The 18,705-nt window shown below is 34.2% G+C and overlaps 1 pseudogene; it reads left to right on the top strand.

Moving 5' to 3' along the window:
* The first annotated feature begins 3,531 nt into the window (after positions 1–3,531).
* Positions 3,532–6,502, top strand: LOC145098897 (G-type lectin S-receptor-like serine/threonine-protein kinase SD2-5; annotated as a pseudogene).
* Positions 6,503–18,705: the final 12,203 nt, after the last annotated feature.

Raw genomic sequence — 18,705 nt, 5'->3', positions numbered from 1 at the left:
TTTCTAATCAAATTCTGTTTTTGTAACTAATAGCATCCTACTTGTACTTATAGCATCCTACTTTAAAATAATGTTTATGTAACTGTCCAAGAGGTATCATGCAACCCCACCTCTTTGAATTTTAGGTTCATAGGTTTTAATTTGTTTGTTCATAAACTGATGGAATTTTTTTAAAATATTTTGTTTAATACCAAGCTTACTTTGAATTCATAACAAATAAACTAAATATTTAATAAATGTTATATTGCCTTGCTATAACCCTATAATAACATTGTACTTTGAAAGTACATAACTATAATTGATATGAATGGTTTTTCCTCCTGTTTCTTGCTACAAAACAAAATATAAATTGGTATTTTTTTGGAATAAAAATTATATTTCACAAGATAACCTTAAAATAACAATGTACTTTAGACATGCATCGCTATAAATGACTTGAATGGTTGCTTTTATATTTTTGTTAAAAAATATTATTAATTACACCACTTATTGTGGTTGTTTTATTTTTATAATCAATTTAATATTTCATTATACAATATTATTGTTTTTTCCATTAATTCACAAAAAAAAGGAAAAAAAAAAAACTATCTCACATATTTTAAAAAATAATTTCACATATTTATTTGAATCGATTATAATTTTACATAAAAAACATAAATATCTTGATTACTAATTTATTGAAAATATTTTATTTATAATTATCCCTTTTTTCTACAAAAAATTTTCTTATTTTAATGGAACATCACCTTTCTTGAAATTTTTCTTACATTTAATTTACCATGTGATTTAAGTATATAATATAATTTTAATCATACCAATTAATGATATGAGATCTCTTCGTTTCTCTACACTGAAAAAAAATTAATTTTTTTTTTTAAATCACACATAGATAAACAATCAAATAAGCCATAATTATATTTATATATATCAAATAGTTAATATAAAATGCCAAATCTAAGTTCCGAATACCCATTTCCCTGTGATAGTCTATAAGATAGTCTATTATTGATTTACTTCACACCTCTAATCACTTTGATTATAAAGAACCCCAAAAGGTTGCCATGACATGTACATGCAAGATAATTGTCAATGACATTAGAATTGATATCCCAAATAAAAATATAATTTATCATCTCTTGACATATGATTTACTAATAAAAGATTCAAATGATTTGTGGGTTTAATTAAATTCTAGGAAAATAAATTGTCAATAATTGATCCACTTGTGAGTTGTACCTTTCATCCTTGGTCATTTTGTTTCACATTTTGACTTTTTCATTTTTAATAATATTGCTTTAAACATTTATTTTAAAAATTATAATAACTGCTACAAGTTATCTTGATATTGACCGGCTCTCGAACTTTCTTATTTTAATTGAACATCACCTCTCTTGAAAATTTCGCGCATTTAATTTACAATATACTTTAAATATAATGTAATTTTATTTGGTCCGATCAAAACATTTATGTTATTTTTTTTTTCGTAAAAGGTCATCTAATTTTAGTGTTCGTATCATTTAATCAATTAAGCCAATAATATTAGTTTGTAATCATTTATCCGTTATCCACTTGTTCTAAATTACAGGAATTACCCCTATCGTTAAAAATTTATTTGTAGTTAAAGTAGTAAAATTCACCATTTTTTTTAATCTCACGTCTACAGTAAATGAAAAAAACTCTCTTTCTTCTTAATGTGGATTTTATGAGACGATGATAACGATGCTGGTAGAGTGAGGCCGGACTCAAAGGTGTGCACAATATTGGTAATGGAGTAATTTCAATCCACTAAAAAAACATAAAATCAACAAACTTTTCACATAGCCGTTCACTTCTAAAATTTATCCAAATTAATCCAATCTAACCAAGATTTCAGTAACCCATTTGATATCTTCCAATCATTATTCAACTTGGGCGTATAGGCGGCGGAATGGACAGTCGGAGCTCCCACAACATGGCCACGGAAGGTGAAGATCAAGGCTACAACCTCATTCTAAACTTCAAAGAAGTTGTATTCGGAATCGAAAAAGAAATCAAAATATAAAATCTCGACACCTGTCAAACTTGCAAAGGATGCGACCCCAAACCCGGAACCACCGCTTCCCGTTGTTCCCCATACGACGGTCAAGGCCAAGTCATATCCTCCACCAGAACTCCATTCGGCATCTTCAAACAAGCCACCACCTGCTCTTCCAGTAAAGGAACCGGAGAAATCTCAACTCTCTGCACCACATGCTCCAACGACGTGTGAGCCCGAAAGTCAAAACGAATATAAATATTCTCTACACATAGTCCCCAGAGTAACGATCCAGAAGAAGAGGCGGACTCGCCGACGAGTTGTTCTTCAAGATCCGGTGTTGAAACATGACGATACGAACATGTTCTACACATAGTCCCCAGAGTGGCGATCCAAACATTTTGTACATGATGACAATGTTACATTTCGGTCCCCTGAGTTTCAAAAATGATGAATTCAACTATTTATGGGTCCAATTATGAATAAAATTTTAACGATAGGAACCATTCGTGTAATTTAAAACAACTGGTTAACGGGTAAATGGTTAAAAACTAACGATAATTGTTTAATTGATATGTACAATAAAAATTAGATGATTTATTGCGCAAAAAAATAACATAAATGGTCAAATCATACAAAACCCAAAACTTAATTGTGTTACAGTGCCATTATTCCTCCTTACATTAAAAAAAAATCTCACATACATAAACAATAATCAAGCGACTGAAAGTTTTGGAAACTAAATAAATAAAAAGTAATTTATTTAGGCAAAGAAACCAAACCCGACTAACCTGAAAACAAGAATCTTATGTGGTTCGGGTTGCACGCAGTTTAACTTCACACCATAAGAACCCGAACCATTGTGCCAAAAAGTGAACCATGCCCGCCCCTAGTGGGTTAAATCTTTTTCCACGAATCGGTTATCTTTTCTAAAGAAGAATATCTACTTTAGGATGTTCAAAACAACTCGAGTAGTGACTCACAATTAAGACTGGAGCAGTTCCATGATTCCTATCCATATGATACTCATTTATCATAAATAATTAATTAACTTATAGCCCGTACGAACCATAATTATAAAAATAATTAATTTTTTATAGTAAAAACTTATAATTATTAATCAGTTATTTTCAATAAATTATTAATTAAACATGATTTTATAGGATTTTCAATATAGAAATATAATCAATTATCGGCAATTATAACCGAAAATTATTCAAAACAAATTTAAATTTCTCCTAAAAATCAGCGGTCAAAAAAATATTGTCTAACTTATTATCATTATCAATACTTTTTAAAAAATAAAAAATAATGAGAAAATGATAAGAGTCATTTTTGTAGAATATCTTTTTATTTGAAAAAAATATATAAATTATGAGAAAATGACAAGTAACACTTATAAGTAATAACTACTCATTTATTAATAATAAATAAATAAAATATATTGTTAGACTTGATCACTAGTTGACTTCATATATTTTTCAAGAAATTATATTTAGTATAGTGGCCATGTTGGAAATGAGGACGAACATGAAATGGTTTTCCCCATTTACAGAGAATTAGAGAAAGAAAGTTTGCCTTACTTGAGTCAACTATTGCATGAAATTGAGTTCTTAAAACCTCCTCACATTTTGAATCACATGTTTATATCATTTGTTCATTTTCATAGGTTATCGTGTGTTCATTAGGGATGAGGGCACAGTGGATCTGTAGCTTTTTCTTTGCCTTCTTTCTCATCTTCTCATCCAACACAGAGTTTCATAGTTGCTCACAAAAAACTAATCCACAGGTTCTTCCTAATCCGTACTTCCGCATTCCTTCCCCCCTCATGCCTGTTAGTGGCCCTGTTATATATGTACGCTATCCACCCAATACTCTTCAACTGTTACCTAAAGCAAATCTTTCAACCACATGGACCAACGATGAATCTTCTATCCCTTCCATTAACTTCACAGATGGCTCAAGGATCAGAGTCATCCTTGATAATGAAAAATTCGCTTGTGGCTTCTTCTGTAACGGAAACTGCACATCTTACCTTTTCGCCATTGTCATCAAGATATCTTACTCTCCTGGTTATATTTTTGGCACAAAAGGCAATCCAACAGTCATTTGGTCACCCAACCGAGACAATTCAGTCAAGGAAGGTGCAATACTGAATCTCACTGCAGCTGGAGAATTGGCGTTACATGATGTGGATGGAAGCATAGTTTGGACTACAAACACTGTAGGGAAATCTACTGCTGGCATGAACCTAACTGATGAAGGAAATCTGATGTTGTTTGATGGCGATACCTAGTGTTTCCTCAACCAATTGGATGGCTCAAAAAGATTCTTACTATCTTCAACTCACTGATAACGGTCTGTTTGCTTATGTCGAATCAAACCCACCTCAAGTCTATTACAAACGCTTGATAAATGTCACAAATATACATAAAGAAAGAATTTATGTTGAGCTCTTAAATGGGAGTTTGTGTTTCTTGATTAATTCTTCTACTAAGCTCGATAGCATTGATGTACCTCAAGAAATCCCACTTGAAAATGCAAAACTAATGCCAGATGGGCACTTGAAAGCCTTTGGAGGGGAAATGGTGGCTGATCTTCTAACTGAATATGATTTTGGAGATTGTTCTTATCCGTTGGCTTGTGGGAGAAATGGCATTTGCTGGGGTGATGTACAATGTAGTTGTCCGAAGTCATCAAGCTCTCCGGTGACAGAATATTTTAGAGCAGTGGATAATAGCCAACCAAACAAGGGTTGCTCTCAAGTTACTCCTCTCACATGTAATGCTACACAAGATCAACATTTCATTGAACTCAAGAACATCAAGTACTTCACCTATACAGCTAACATGGAGCATGTGGATATGGAGACTTGTAAACAAGCGTGTCTGAACAACTGCTCATGCAAAGCAGCTATATTTGAGTACTTCGGTTCGAATTCTTCAAGTGGGTATTGTGATTTACCTTCTGAGCTTTTTACTATGACGAACTTTGATGTAGATGCAAACAATCAAGTCCATGCTTCCGCTTTTATAAAAGTCCAGAATGGAAGATATAAATCATCAAAGAGGAAAAATCATGTTACGACAATTCTGGGTTCCATAGTTGGAAGTTTGGTGCTTCTTGTCATTGTGGTTGTAGTTATTACTATGTTCATAGGCCAAAAGGAAGAGGTGGATGGTGAAATGGAAGAAGAGTATCTGGATAAAGTTCCAGGAATGCCTACTCGGTTTTCCTATGAAGAACTAAAAACAGCCACAGAAAATTTCAGCAAAAAGCTTGGTGAAGGAGGATTTGGATCCGTTTTCGAAGGTTCTCTCGAAGTTGACTCAAAGATTGCAGTAAAATGTCTTCATGGTCTTGGTCTCATGCAGGTAGACTGGAATGAGGTTAGGAAATCATTCATGGCAGAGGTTGAGTCCATTGGCAGCATTCACCATGTGAATCTAGTTCAACTCAGAGGATTTTGTGCTTGGAAATCAGAGCGGTTTCTCGTCTATGAATTCATGAGTAATGGATCACTAGATGGATGGATCTACAATGGAGACAGAAAGAACGTACTCAAGTGGGAATGTAGAAAGAAGATTATTCTTGATATTGCTAAAGGTTTAGCATATCTTCATGAAGAATGTCGGCAAAAAATCATTCACCTCGATATTAAACCTCAAAACATACTCCTAGACAGCGATTTCAATGCCAAAGTATCTGATTTTGGGTTGTCTAAGCTCGTAGATAGAAATCAAAGCTGCCAAGTGATGAGCACAGTGAGAGGAACTTTTGGCTATATGGCTCCAGAATGCTTCGATTCAATTATCACCGAAAAGGCAGATGTATATAGCTTTGGGATCGTTCTTTTGGAGATCTTATGTGGGAGGAAAAATCTCGATATATCTCAGCCAAAAGAAAGTCAACACTTGCTGGGTATCTTTCAAAGGTGTTGGGAACAAGGGACTTTGTTACATATAGTTGACAGGTATAGTAAAGATATGCAGGAACATGGTACGGAAGTCGTGGAGATGATGAAAGTGGTTTCATGGTGTTTGCAGATTGATTATACGAAAAGGCCCTCAATGTCATCGGTGGTTAAGGTGATAGAGGGAGTAATGGATGTTGAATCGAACTTGGATTACAGCTTCTTGTGGACCATTTCTATGCAGAAAATAACAGATGGATATCAGAAAATATCGAAACCAATGTCACCTTCCATTCTATCAGGGCCGAGGTGAGGTGAGGTGCGCTGAGGTTCTAGTGGACCATTTCTATGCATCTTTCTAAGGCTTATGTCTTCTTTTTCTTCAAGAACCATTAAATTTCAAGTTACGAATGAATTTTCTTCCCCAATGAAGAAATGGATATCCATCTTTTTATGTTTTTTCTAGGGTTATTCGTCAATAGGTAGTAGGTGTAATCACTAGGTGATATTAACTTCTAAATGATTGTGTTAGAGCTTGGGGTCAGGTCGTTATTTAATAGTTTGTATATTTTGTAATCGCCATCAATTTAAGCGGACGGTTAGTGTCCCAAATTTTTTTTGAAACGGCAAACTAATTAATCTAGTGCTAAATAATTAACAACGAGACTTGAACCTCTGACCTCTCATATGAGATGGTCACTTCATACCGCTAGATTATTGGCCATTTGGTAATGTCCCAATATTACTTTTATAAAGCTCAACCCAAGAAAACATAGAAATATTGTCAACCTAATATATTAGTTATAAATTATTTTTTCTTATATATATCTAAGATAGTAAGCCGATCCACAAAGAAAAATCAGGGGTTGCATAAAATTTTTTGGGCTTCCACTACTAAAAAAAACCGTTTCCGAAGGAAGTTTCCATTAGAAAGTCATCACTAAACCAACGAATTTACACTAAATTCCCAATTATCAGACTTTGTGATGGATTGTCGACGGATTTATGATGGATTTCTAACAGATTTTTGACGGGTTTTCTAACAAGATCAATAAATTTACATTTGACGGAAAATTTTGAGGGGTAGTCTGGGCTACCCCAAGCTACATAGTAGCTGAGCCCCTTATGTAAGGTTTATTCCACAAAAACCATTAGATATACAACCTTGTTCAGTTTTAGCCTCAACTTTATTTTTTGTTCCTCATTTGTCATTATATTTTAAAAAACGTTTTATTTTTGGGTTGTTGGCCGATCACCAACAGGTCATGATGACATGTTGGTTTCATATTTTTCATAGTTTGCATTTAGCCCGAACATTTATGTATGAGTTTGCATTTAGCCCCAACATTTAAGTATGAGTTGGCATTTAGCCCCACCATTTTTTTGTTCCCTATTTGCCTTTTTTTAGAAAAAAAATCATTTTAGCCATTGGTCAGTCACAAATAGATATTTTAAAACGTAATAACTTAAAATGAAAAAGGGAAAATACAAAGGAAATAGTCGAAACTGCGATTTCTCCTTGAGCGGTGGGGCGTGTTAGTTACTAAGTCAACGACTCACTTTTTGTATTATCAGTGTTTGTATTTAATCTACATATGTATTTTAAAATGATAGAAAAGATCTAGTGTAAGTAATGAGTTCGTGACATCTAATAAACAATATGACATTTTAATCTTTTAGCTAATCAAAATTATTAATTTCATAACTAATCTAAGAAACAAATGGCTATTTATAATGACGTATTTGTTGAGAAACCAAATACATCTAAAGAGTCAAAACTGAGACTTCTCCTAGAGGGGCGGGCCATGTTAGTTATTAAGTTAATGGCTCCTTTTTTTGTATAACCAATGTTTGTTGTATTTAATGTACACATAAGTTTGAAAATGAAGGAAAAAGACCTAGTGTAAGTCTTGAGTTTGTGACATCAAAACTGAGACTTCTCCAGGAGGGACGAGCCATGGATTCTAGCTTCCTTTATGACTTTTGCATTGATGTGTTGGGTTGGACCCATTGGCATGCATGTAGGGCTAGGCCCATTTGCATGAGTGGGTTGGGCCTATTATATGTTGAGATAGGCCCATTGTATGTTGGGTTAGGCATATTGTATGTCAGGTTAGGCCTATTTGTATGTTGGGTTGGGCCCATTGATTAGGAAGGGTTGGGCCCATTCTTATGAGATTGGCCCAATATGCAACCTAGGTCCAATGATATCTATGGTATGTGGTATATTAGGGAACTCACTAAGCTTGGTGATTACGGTTTCATGTTTATGGTTTCAGGTACTTCCGATTCCAAAGGGAAGGGCCTGACGTGACTGCATAGCAACCCCTCAGAGTTTGTTCTGCATCGGCTATTTGTGATTTTTACTCTGATGTTTAAATATTATATTTCATCTTGAATGTTTTGGTTATATGGGTTTTTGTCTTAAAAAAATGAAAATGTTACTATGAATATTTGGGACATTACATTGATCTTGCCGTTGTTGATGACAACTTCGATGGTAGAGGGAGTGAGGGTATTCATTCACAAAATTAGAAAGAGGATGAGGAGGAATCAAAGTCTTCAATCAGAGTTCATGATTCATATGATGACGATACGAGTGAGCAAACTCCAAATGTTACCACCGTCCGTGTTACTATTTCTAGGAGCGATTATGAAGTTAAATGTGAAGGCAACCCCTAGTCCGTCGTAAGAGGTGTAGGGATTCAATTGCTTCGGCAACTCTTGCGGTTGGTTTGTCTTGTGGCAAGGGTAATAGTGATAGAATTATGAAGAGGCCACGTTCCTTAGATCTTGGTGCTTTTCAATGCTTTTATGATAGCCTTGGTGTGGGCCAGCCTTCCATTTTCATCGCTCAATTGAAAGAAAAAATCCCCCCTCATGATGCTAATGTCCCTCATCCCTTTAGTCCTATCTTTGTTCCATCTTACGAACACAGGAAGGATCAAAGCTTAATGGAGCGCAAGGTATCTATGTCATTAATTGAAAAGTTTGCTTCCCTTGGCACCCGGTTGAGTTTTGGTCAGGGTGTCACACCCCACTAAAGCAGAAACACGAGGTGCAATAGTACAAAAGGTCTCATTGCAAAAGCTAAAGACAACACCAACCATAGTGTTAAAAAGTTTTACAATTTACAATAAGTTTTGAACAATTTTAAAAAGAATTACATTACAATAAAAAAAAAACAACACATGCAAATGCTCCTACAAGTGATGTATCCGTACGTGCCACTTAATCGATGATTCCTGAAAAGGCATGTAAAATGAGCGGCCAACTACCAAAATAGCTGGTGAGTTCACAAGTTTATATTATAACATCATTGTAAAATCATGGATGTCCAGCATATTGATAAAGGATTCCATAACAAAAGTACATTGCTAACATCAACAATAAAGTTTTTTGCTAAATTAATGTAATAAAGTTTGTTGTTAAAATGAGTATAAAGTCTGTATAAATAGTAGTTCGTTGGTAACATTAGAACCAAAGTCCATTACCATCATGAGAAACAAGTTCGATGTTAACATGAGAAATAAAGTCTGTTACCATCATGAGAAATAAAGCTCGATGCTATCATGAGAAACAAATTGTGTATGTGCATAATGAACAAACCATGTGTTCACAACCCAAGCCTAATGACCGAGTGGTGGCATATATTGATCTATGTGTATCGCTCAAGTAGATAGAAATGGTAAAACGCACTCCATGAACTGTGCGAGTGAGGAGTTGTCTACCTCCTAATAACATTATATATAATGCCCATTGGCTCGAAAGAGTTAATGATTTGTGTAAAATGTTCTATGGACTTAACCGTGATAAGGCCTCATGAATCAGAATGGCATACACATACATAGCAAAATATAGCAACCAAGTTTGATACAAGTCAAATTAAATATAACGAATAATAAATAGTTTTTGGACATGTTTTTCCACCCCAGAACGTAAAATCGGAAAAAAAAAAAGGGGTTGTAGATACTCACAATGCTTTGAGAAGATCCTAACGATGCCTTGAACTTAGTTCCACATGGCCTACTACCGATGTCCTACAATGATGTTAGATGCTAGTGAGTCTCTAGTGGAAATCTAATACTTATATACTTAACTTCTACAATAGAATTATACCAATAATGTATCAATGTTTAATTTTGAATAAGTTCAAATATTTATCTAGGAAAATTTTGAATTCCATATATCAATTTGTTTAATAACAATTTAAGTGGAAATTTTCCACCTTTGAAATGTTAAAATTTGACATTTTTTAAGATGTTTCAAAGACTAAATTTTCAAAAACTAAATCAAATTAGTTCTAAGATTTCCCAGACTTTGTATTTCATTTTTAACTGAAGTCAAAGACCTTAAAATAAATTTTCTTGAATTTTTTATTTTTCTTACTATTTTTCACCATTTTAATTTATTGAAAAATCATAAAATCTTGGTGAAATAGTAAATAATCAAGAAATTTTCTTAGAAATTTTGTGACACTATTATATAGTGTCTAAAAGCTAGGAAATATATTAAATGTTATTTTTAGATAGTATAACTCGATTTTATGATTTATGTGCATTAATTGACATAAATACCGAAATATATGGTAAAATTTAAGGAAAATTCACCAAAATTTTTATTCCTCGTTCCTTGGTAAGTTAAGATCACTTGGTAAATTTTCTTGAATTTTAGAAAAGTTTAAGTATTTTCCCACCATTTAATTCCTTGAAATCATCATAAAATCGTGAAAAATACTAAACAGTTACGAAAAACTACCAATATTTTTGTACAACTGATATACAATGTATGCGAGCTGCGAAAAATATCAAAAATGATTTTGAAATATTAGAGTCTAATTTTTGAATTTATGGGTGTTTAATCTTAGGAAAATATAAATAAATAGTAAACAGCCTAAATAAATCTTCAAACCTTTCATTTTTATTAGAGTATAATCAATGGAGTTATGGTTAGTTTATATGATTTCTATAATGGTTTAGATATTTTTACTCATTTATTCCATTAAATAAGAATTTAAATCGTGAAAAATAGTAATCAATAGGGAAAATTACTAAGTTTTTTATCTAGTATTCTACTTTAACAAAAGAGGTGCTACAAAATTTTCATGATTTATGGGAAAGTGTAACTATTTGTCTCGATTTAGTCCATTAAATACAAAAAAATCGTAGAAAAAATAGAAATAAGTTATGACAAATTCTCAAAATATTTATCTGAGTGTTATACAAGATCTAGAATCTATGAAAATTCTTAGATGATCATTTCATATCTCAGAACTTGGTTTTATGATTTATTTGATGTAAACACAAAGAAAATTAAAATTGTAGCAAACTGTCACAAAAATAGGTGAAACTTCAAGGGAGATGTTTATTTGCTTTATGAGTCATCCATGAATATATCTAACATTTACAGAGAGGTATTTTATGTGATGTTTGCTCTATTTTCTTACAAAAATTACAATAATTCGAGAAAAATGAATTATTTTCTGAAAATTTCCAAATCGCCTTATTTTTTTTTTTTTTTTGATGTGATTCTAAAATAAAATCAGATTTTATTAGACAATGAGGTTTGAATATTTTTGGTGAATAAAATCCTTTATGAACACATTTGATATCTTTTAGCAATGAACTTGTAATATCCCAAAAATACAGGCCAAAATTTTCATTTTTAAATACCTTATTATAAGACCAACAGTATAAGAAAACATCAATAATATCATGTCTTGTCAAAACCAAAGTAGAAATAATCAAAACATGTTATCATAAAACAATATCAGAGTGTAATCCCAAAGATCTCGTGTGCGGAAAACCATAGTGTGATGTGCTGCGATCAAGCCGGCTCCTTCCCTTTGAAAACAAAGTACCTGAAACCAAAACTGAAAACTCTAAGCACGAAGCTTAGTGAGTTCCCCCATCATATCACATATCATACAATCACATAGCATAAATTATGGGATGCCCGACCTACCCGGTACGACCATTTTAGGGTGCCAACCTACCCGGTACGGCTATTATAGGGTGCCGACCAACCCGTGTAAAGCAATTCTGGGGTGCTGACCTACCCGTGTCAAGCCGTTCTGGGGTGCTGACCTACCCTTCGGTCCTAACAACCTAACCTCGGGGACTATTCCACCCCCTTCTGCTACTATCACATATATCATAACATAAACATACTGTCAGACATATCTGGTGTGTCCGACCTACCCTTCGGTCCTAACAACCGAACTTGGGGACTATTCTCCCTACTACCACTATCAAATATAACATATCGTGTAAGCATATAACATAGGTAGTAGCAAACCTAGATGAATATCACTAAGAAAAACATCTAACATACAACTCATACTAGTGGGACAGCATTGTGGCCATAGACCCACCGCTACTGTAAGGTAACTCACCTCACACTGTTGAAGTCCCGAAGACATAACCCCTAGCTGCTGGATGACAAATTCTTGAACTGTCAATATCAAAACATCACCCAATTAATAATTGGGTTCCAACACATAACCATAAATACATACTTGGGGTAAATACCACCTTACCCCTAACTTAGCTTTATTAAAGCCCAAGGCCCAGACCAAAGGCCTAAAAGTCAACTATGAGTCAAAGCCCAACACATGGCCCAATTTTCCAAATTGGGCCCAAACCTTTATAAGGCCTAACCATTTAGTCCAGTCGAACATTCAACATTCTATTGGCCCAATATCACAAAATCATAAAGGCCAAACTATGGCCCAATTTTCCAAATTAGGCCCAACTCCTCACGTGGGCCTTACCTCAAAGCCCATTAATTATTCTAACCAATTTGCTTGATCTTCGATGCCCCATTAATAATCCAATCATCAAGGCCCAATAAAAGGCCCAATAATAAACCCAAGTGAAATTAGGGTTTTCACAGAAAATCATGATTACGGTTAACTGTTTCTCACTTAACCCTTTAAGGACTTAATCTATTAAGTCAACCGCTCTACTAGATAAATCATATGGTGTGATTGAGCTCAATACCTAGTCTAATTCTAATGTCCCAAATGCTTGGTAGACTTATTTCACCCTCACTCATTTGTTATAGGATATGTCTTAGATAAGCTCAATTACGTATAATCGGCCATCTCCTTAACGTAAATCACATTTAAATGTTGCTAGCTATTATCACCCGATCAACATTAAGCTCAATTACGTATAATTGGCCATCTCCTCAACGTAAATCACATTTAAATGTTGCTAGCTATTATTACCCGATCCACATTGAATAACCATATTCATGTAAATAAGTACACCAAACCATTATTTAAATAAATATTGTAGAAAGAGATTTAGATTTTGTGCCACCTCAACCTTATATTTTGGACAATAATCCATCCAAACTTTGAACTACATGATTATAATCGATGATACATGAGGAATTTTTTTCTAATTAGAAATGCATGATTTTTGACATTTTTATTATGAAAACATGAATTTAAAAGTGGTTAAGGATGTGAAAAAATTGTTGGATTAGTGTCTAAGTCCATAACTATTTTGGTATGTACTTGACCCGATTGTGCATGGTCCTTTTGGGTTGCCTTCACCAAAGCAACTTGATAGGATGAGTTATGGAGAGAGAGAGGATTAATTATGATTTAAAAACATATTATGAGAATAATATATTAAAGGAGAAATCATATTGTTTAATTAGTATTAGTAAAGAATTAATAACAATTAATTTTGTGGCTAAAAGATATTAATTAAATAAAGGGGACTAGAACTGTCAATTGTGTGACAGTTGGATATTGGGCAAATGGACTCCATAAAGGATGGAGTGCACGAATTCTATGGGGAAACCCATTAGAAATCGTTCAAGGCCTCTAAGGAGGGAGTCCATGGGTTGCTTAGGGACTAAGTAATCAAATTAGGGTTTCCTTGTTAGATAACCCTAATAGCCTCACTATTTAAGGATCCCTAGGGCACCATAAACGTGGCCAACTGATTCCTTAGGGTTTCTACACGTTTTTTGGTGCCTCCTCTCTTATCATTCTTCATTCTCTTGCTCTTGGTGTTTGTGAGCCGTTATAGGAGTGACACTTGTGACTCTAAGCTTTCTAAAGCCATTACAAAGGAGGATTTATGATTGTTATTGCTACATAACAATCAAGGTAAGATCTAAACCCCAATCTTATGTTAATATGATTAATTGTATGCTAGATCTAGGGTTTATAGCTTTGGATATTCAATTTCATGTTCATTAGACAAACTAGATCCAAAAGCTATTAGGGTTTGCATGTACACCATAGGAATGATGTTTTGCTCAAAACTCATCAGTGGTATCAGAGCCATGGCTGTTTGTTTGATGTATTTAATGCTATTATGAATTATCCTTGCTTAAAGATCGAAATTTAGGGTTTCGGGGATGAACTCGCCGAGTCCATGCCTGACTCGACGAGTTAGCTGGTCAGAAAGAAGGAAAATCGGGATTTTTTTGCTCTTTTAGCTGTGGGATAGTTACCAAAATGTTTTTTTATTGATATAAATCAGATTTTGATGATATTGGGCGATTATATTTGCCAAAACTAAAGATAAATTCATATTAGTTAAGATAATTATTTCCTTATGTGATCAGATTTAATTATTTGAATTATTTGGTGAATTATCTTGCAAGAATTTAGACTAGGTCAAATTAGATAACCACCAATTAATTGTTAATTGCCTTATTTGAATTTTGTGATCTAGAATATTCTTGACAAAGTTTGGAAAAGTTTCAAATTAATCCCTTTAGGTTTTATAATTTAAATTTGAACTTAAAAGTTTTGTTTTTGAAATTTAAATAAGTTAAACCCTAATGTTTTGAGATGTTTCAAAAACTTGCCCTCAAGTTTTGGAATTTAAAAGTTGATTAAAAGTATAATTTAGAAATGTTAAATTTTAAAACCCTAGTATTATTTTGAAAAGTTCAAATCACACCCTTATGGTTTTATTAATTAATTAAGGTGTATAATCAAAAGAGATTTAATAAATCCATAAAGTTTTGGTTCACATTTAGTTAAATTAAAAGTATAATTTAATAAATTAGACCACCTAGTATTTTAAAAGTGTAAAATACACCTATACTATATATAACATTAAAAGTCTAGTGTTATATGTATGAGTAAACAGTCAGTCTTACCGTTAGTAGGCCTCATTCACGAAGCTAGTCTATAAGGGGTGTTTAAGGAAATTGCCTATAAAATGGCGATTGAATGGGTATCCACTCTTACCCACCGCACTCTTGACTAGTGGAGGGTTGTTAGCCGAACGGGTAAGACAGGACAGAAACCTTCCATTATAAGTATAATGAAGTACAAAAGTAACTAAATGCTTTTACAAAATTCCCAATCTTAGTTACTTTAGGAAAAAGTGAATTGATGCAATTCCATGAAATTACACTTTTTGACCTTGCGAAGACGTTAGTGGAGCATGTGTGGTTAACCGGCACACTAAATGGTTCTAAGCAAAGGTAGCAAAGGGTGACTCATTGTTTGTCATAGTTTGGTGGAGCGTGTGTGGTTAACCGGCACATCGAATACGTGAATGTAACATTGGGGGCACCATGTAAGTTTGCATGGTTATTCACACCCTGTTTTGTGATCCTGGGCATCCTAGTCACAAATAGAGGGGCATATCGAGATTTAAACATGCCATTGAAAAGTTCAATGAATCTCAAAAGATCTAGGAATTTTCAATAGATTTAAAACTTAAATTTCTTTTTCGTTTTTAATGGTGGAAATTGGTAAATCGTCATTTACCTACCTTAAAATATTCTGCAACTGGATTACGGCATCCCTCTTCTAGGTTGTAGGGTATTGTGTTGGATCCTAGCCTTGATGTTTCATTTGGGTGTCACATCGAGGATTCTAATCAACTTAACTTGAATTTTCTCCCGTTTTGTAGATGTCAAAGTATGACAACTATGGTCTTCCCAAATCCCATGGAACAAGCTTTCCAAATGAAGATGATGTTCCATGATATGATCGAGGAACAAGAGATCATGCTTCACTTCCTCCAACTCCTCCAATTATTCTCCCTAACCCACAAGTTCGAAGGCTTGAAAAGTTCAACCTCACTCAAGCCCTTTTGACAAGTAAACATGGAAAACCTGTGTGTGTACAGGTATTAGAGATAAAGTCACACATTGATAGGTTAAGGATGTTGAGTGTCGAGATTTCAGGTAAGTTGGCTGTTGACTGGGTTCTTCAGTCGCTTCCTGAATCATATAGTGAGTTCGTTAGAGAGTACTATATGACGGATCATGATGTGACCCTCATTGATTTGACCTATATGCTTATAGCTGCTGAATCAGTAATGATTTGGCGAGCTGGTCGAGCAAATTTGTTTGGTAAATCAAACTCCCAAACTTCAATGGATATTGAAAATGGTGACATTGGAGATCTAGAAAAGGTAAATTCTGATATAGTTCCTTGTGCCATTCCAAAAGAGTCCACTTGCTTCTATTGCCAAGAGAATGGGCATTGGAGACGAAGCTGCCCTATTTACCTAAGAGATCTAAGAGATGGGAGAGTCAAAGCGTATGGCTCTACTTTAGGTAAAATCCATTAACTAACTCTTTTAAGTTTCTATTCTAGATTCTTGATACATGATGTGATAAGATTAGATTTTGATGTTTTGTAGGATCGAAGAAAAGAAAGGAAGCTTAAGGGAAGAAGTGAGCTGAATTTAATCGTGAAGAAATGGATTTTGATCGCATTGCTTGAAGATTAGATTCTTAAGCTACTACTTGGAGTTAGAATAGATTGCTTAGGTGTAACAACCCGAAATTTCATTTCATTGCTTGTACCTTTTTTTTCGCAACTCGTTTCGATCGTCCAATCGTCGTTTCCAATTTCGTTTCCGATTTCCGTCAATTAATTAAGTCATTAATGTGGATTTTATTTTATGACTTAATGAGTGTCCTAATACCCTTAGAACTCATTCCAACACCTCGTATTAGTGATCGGAACATTTCTAGAATCAACCATATCGGGTAACGACAACTTAATCGGGTGCGACCAAAAGCCCCGTTTAACATCGGTATCGGGTAGAATTCCACCGTGTCCCGAACTTAGGACCTACTTAAACATGTTCAAGCTATCATTTGAAGATTTTTCTTTCTCTCACTACTCTCTCTTAATCTCTCTCCTAAACCTTAGTTTAAAGGTCCAAATCTAGAGTTTAAGGTCTCAAATCTTCAAGGTACCTTCCTATACTCATTTTGTATCATATTGGACCTTCAAATTCAAGATTTATTATTGATTTAGGGGCTTGTATATGAGTTTACGGCCCAGAATAGTGCTTAGGCCGTAAACCCATATTTAAGGGGGTTTTAAGCCCTTAAACCCTTCCACGACTCAATCAAGGCTTAGACATGACATTTAGAATATTGGAAATGGACCTAGAACACTTTAGACATGAAATTTGAGGGATTTGTGTGAGTTTACGGCCAAGGCATGTGCTTGGGCCATAAACTCCTTAAAAATGGGTGTAAACTCAATTTCAAGGTGTTATAAAGCCATCCAACACCACCAAAAGCCTTGGAATAAATCATAGGACCAACCAAAAATAGTTTAAGGACCTTAAACACATCAAAACCCCACATTTGAGAGTTTACGGCCATAGAACATGCCCCATGGCCGTAAACTCCTAAAAGTGTGTCAAATGGTGCCCAAAATTCATTTCTAGGCTTGTGGAATTTTTTAGAATCACATGTGATTAATTTTGAGACCTTAAAAACACTTATTCAAGGACATAAGAGAGTTTACGGCCATAGACCCCATGCTTAGGCCGTAAACTCCCTTAAGTGTTGTATTTGGTGATTTTAATCCATTCCAAGCCTTAGGTAAAATTATTCCAAGCATTTCCAAGTGTTAATAGCCATTTGTGACCCTTTAAGCACCATAAACCACCCCACCATGAGTTTACGGCCGTAAACTCATGGGGAATGGGTGTTTAGGCCGTAAACTTCATTAGAGAGTTTACTCATGGGGAGTAAACTCAAATCCCAAGTCCCTCGCTTCAATTTCCGCCCGTAGATGTCACCCGGGTCACTCCAAACACCCGTTTTGAGGTGTTTTCGTTCGTTGGAGTGTGACTTCATGTCTAATTAAAGTTTATGAATTTAATTAGATATATTTGTATATTATTTCGTATTACATAGGAACCTCGCGTGTTATCAAACCTTGAATCGACACTTAGCATCCGGAACGTCGCGTTTCTCAACCGGTGAGTTCATACCCCTACCCTTTTTCAACTGTTTTCACTGTTTTCAGGGGGGAATACAAGCAAAAGTACAAGGAAATCTTGTACTCCAACTTATCATTTTCTGTTCAATTGATTTCATTTTGTATGTTCTAATATCAATAACTGTGTCTATTAAATAGTTCGAATTACGAAGTTAGCTTTCAAATTAATCATAGAATCTTGATAAAATGTTGCAATCTAAATTATGTTTCATAATCTACGAATAATTCATACTAATCATCAAATAGAACGAATACGAAACTATAACTAGGAATAGAACGAATAACGAAACTATAACTAGGAACAGAACGAATACGAAACTATAACTAGGAACATAACGAATACGAAACTATAACTAGGAATAGAACGAATAACGAAACTATAACTAGGAACAGAACGAAAACGAATACGACTACGAATACGAATACGAATACGAATACGAATAGTAATAGGAGTAGGATTAGAGAAATGAATACGAATACGAATACGAATACGAATACGAATAGTAATAGGAGTAGGATTAGAGAAACGAATAC

Source organism: Lactuca serriola, chromosome 1 (assembly GCF_051521515.1).
Source record: "Lactuca serriola cultivar US96UC23 chromosome 1, Lser_US96UC23_V15, whole genome shotgun sequence".
In the NCBI taxonomy this organism is placed as follows: domain Eukaryota; kingdom Viridiplantae; phylum Streptophyta; class Magnoliopsida; order Asterales; family Asteraceae; genus Lactuca; species Lactuca serriola.
Note: the sequence above shows the minus strand (reverse complement) of the source record. Positions and strands in the feature narration are given on the sequence as shown.